Below are 3,930 nucleotides of genomic sequence, written 5' to 3' on the forward strand. Positions count from 1 at the left end.
CAAGTACAGTACATCTCTTCTGAGATTCTGCAGTTATTAATATCCCACCTCTTCTACCTCCCACTTTATATCTTGGGCCAAGTGCTGACAATGGCCTAGCAGTTTTGTAAGTATCTTATCTGTGACTTCTGGTCACTCTCTTTTTCCTTACTTATTCATAATGTCCCCACATTATCCCTTTAGCTGTTCTTGAACCTCGATTTCCCATCAACCCTAAGGAGCCTCAGGATAAAGATGTAAGACTTCTCGGCAAATTAGCATCAGTTCCTAATCTTTCTATTGCTAAATATGTGTCTGGTCTCCAACTGACGTTTTGAAGGGACAACATTCTATTGTTTAGACTTGGAAAGAGAGAAAAGGAAAATGTGTTTCTAGGGTACTCCCAGTCTAAGGGCTAGATTTACTAAGCTGCGGGTTTGAAAAAGTGGGGATGTTGCCTATAGCAACCAATCAGATTCTAGCTGTCATTTTGTAGAAGGTACTAAATAAATGAAAGCTAGAATCTGATTGGTTGCTATAGGGAACATCCCCACTTTTTTCAAACCCGCAGCTTAGTAAATCTAGCCCTAAATGTTAATACTTGTAAATTTTATTGATATGCATTAAAATGTATCAATACTAGTGAAAACTTCAAACTTTAAAATCAAATGATTAGCAAAATATTAAAAGATGGAAATGGTAAGTATGATGTTTTAAATGTAGATCACTGTTAAAAATGGTAGCTTAACACAATATCCATGGGAGTAATCCTATGTATAGTCCTCCCTTCCTAATATGACATATCACAGAATGTAATCTCTGCCCCTGGTCTCAGATAAACCCCCTATAGAGCTAACCTCTTTAATAAACAATTTTGGATTGTTTATTAAATAGTATCCATTATAAATAGCCCCTGGAGGTGTATCCTTAGCCGTTAGATTAATAATAAAGTAGGTAAATCATTCTGGATTGTAAAGCATATAGTATGTTAGTGAGCGCCGCGCTTCACCGCTAACGCGCGTTTCGCTAGTTATCTTTCTCAAGGCCTAACATTCTATTGTTATTGCGGCAATCCTGAATGCTCCAGAAAGCTCACCTGACCACTGTCATACACACATATACTTTATACTTACTGTATTATCATCATCATCATCATCATCGTTTATTTATATAGCGTCACTGATTCCGCAGCGTTGTACAGAGAACTCATTCACATCAGTCACTGCCCAATTGGAGCTTACAGTCTAAATTCCCTAACACACAGACAGACAGAGAGAGAGAGAGACTAGGGTCAATTTTGATAGCAGCCAATTAACCTACTAGTATGTTTTTAGAGTGTGGGAGGAAACTGGAGCACCAGGAGGAAACCCACGCAAACACGGGGAGAACATACAAACTCCACACAGATAAGGCCATGGTCGAGAATTGAACTCATGACCCCAGTGCTGTGAGGCAGAAGTGCTAACCACTGAGCCACCGTGCATCTAGGGCATTACACATTCACCCCTGTAAATTATGCTTGTCTTCATGTATATCTAACAACATTGCTTTAAATAAACTATAACACACCTAACACTAACTAACACTTATTTTCTAAATACACTTAATAGTAAAATATAAGCCCCAACCTTTTTTTTACATTAAAAAATATTTCCATCTTCTTCTTTTCTCTTTCTTCTTCTTTCTCTTTATTTTTATTTTTTATTTTTATTTTTAATGGCGCTTTACTGTACATAAAGTCAGTGGATTCCGTTCACTTCAGCATATTTCATTTCTAAGGATTCTTTAAAGATACACGTTTCTGCTACTTTTTTGGAAACACATTTTTCTTTTCTCTGGATCTGATTTAGGACTGATCCACGCTGCTATCGCCTTTACCCATATTTTCCAGAATATTATCTAATCTAACAATAAGGCCTCTTTGTCAATTTTTCCTGAGCGCCACACGCATTGGCAATCATTATCTTGTCATTAGTTATTGGCATTCCTATATATTCCTTACCTCTATCTTCCTCAATCTCCGCTGTGACGGTATTAGCCAGAAGTTCATGTCTATTAGGCTATTCCACAATTGCTTTTGTGATTTCTGCTATAGTTGCAGGATTGGGACCTTTATCCTGATCACAGTAATTGTCAGCTTCACGTGCAGACCCTGATGTTTTGCTTGTGTCTTTAGGCTGACGGTGCATTCCATTTGATGCTGGGATAGGTACCTGCATAAAATATGATAAAGCTGTTTCGTTCTTATCATCAAGCTGCCTGTCTTTGTGTAATACATGATACAGGTTGCAGGAGGCTAATGCGATCAAACACTCACCTGAGAGCTATGTTTTCTGCTGTATCGATATCACTATCTTATACAAAGTATATCCTCGAAAGGCAATTCCATTTAAATTCTCCCAGCAGCATTTTTTTCATCTATCTTACATTGCATGAACAAAGTCTTCATCTTACCCTCAAAGTCGCCCAAACTGTTATGTAGATAACCTGTGAGTTGCGCCCACGTTAATGGGCACAGGATTCAGCCTGCGCTGAATATACCCCTTGCACCCCAGTAGCTGTGCTGAGAGTTGTAGTGTTATTTGTTTACTGTATTGTGCTGCTATACCATGTACTGTCTTGTTGTTTGCCCTCTCTACGGCGCTGCGGACCTCATGTGGAGCCCTAAAACTAAAGGTTATCAATAATTATAATAATAATAAGGATAATGCAGGTCTTTTTCCTCAATCAGAATGTTCCATACACTGTCTCAGTCACTTCCTGCTTAGGGGGCTCCCTTCCCCATTCCTTAATTCAATGTGGAGCCCCCCTCTCCTAAAACATTTGTTGGCCCCATACTGCTATTGGACAACATACTGCTGTACACCCTGTTCCACCCTGACGGCGGTCCTGACTTCGACCAAGTTCATCAAATTCCCGAACCACCTTCTTAATCTCGTTAGGCTGCGCTACCTGATTACCACTCCTCTAACGTAAAAATATTTTTTTTCTATTTCTATACTCAAGCAACCTACTAACTAGAGATGTTCAAACCAACTGGATGCAAGTCATTTCTCAAACTGGTTAGTTGAATCTCGACAAAACATTTTCAATTTCTGTGGAATTTCTTTAATTTTTAGATTGATTCTAAATTCACAGAAGTCAAACCAGATCGACCAGGTCTGTTCCATTATGTCTGAGCTGGTTTAGCGAATGGAGTTCAGTGTTCACTTCTCAAATTATTATAACATAAAATACTTTTTAAATAGTGATTAACAATACAAATATTTTCAGGGATAAAGTTCGGGAGCTACTGGCCTCGCTCTTGCCATGCCCTGGACCTTCATGACGCTGACAAGCACTCTGTTAAACTGGCTTCCCACATCTTTGCGGCAGCCAAGTGCCTCAAAGCCAAGTCTTGAAAACACTTTAAGCAACAGCGTGTAGGAGATTGCAGCAGCTGCAAGAGCAATTTAATTTGCCTTGCCACCAACTGAAGCAAGAGGTGGTGACAAGGTGGAATTCCACCCCGTATATGCTTCTGCGTATGGAGGAACAGCAAAAAGCCATCCACGCTTACTCCACAAGCTATGACATTGGGAAAGGAGGGGGGATGTATTTTAGTCAAGCGCAGTGGAGAATACTTTCCGTGTTGTGCAAGGTGCTGAAACCATTTGAAGTAGTCACCTGTGAAGTGAGTTCAGACACTGCTAGCTTGAGTCAAGTGATTCCCTTAATTAGACTCTTGGAAAAGCAGCTTGAGAAACTGAAGGAGGAGATTAAACAAAGCAATTCCGCTAAGTATGTCGGACTTGTAGATCAAGTACTTTACTCGCTTCATTAGGATCCAAGAGTTATTAAAATCTTGAAATCGGATCACTACATTTTGGCGACTGTGCTTGATCCTCGGTTTAAGAGCTATGTCAGCTACCCAGATCTGAAGAGATGCAAGGAGCTCCTGCTGAGCAAGAT

Source organism: Mixophyes fleayi, chromosome 7, assembly GCF_038048845.1.
Source record: "Mixophyes fleayi isolate aMixFle1 chromosome 7, aMixFle1.hap1, whole genome shotgun sequence".
Classification (NCBI taxonomy): domain Eukaryota; kingdom Metazoa; phylum Chordata; class Amphibia; order Anura; family Limnodynastidae; genus Mixophyes; species Mixophyes fleayi.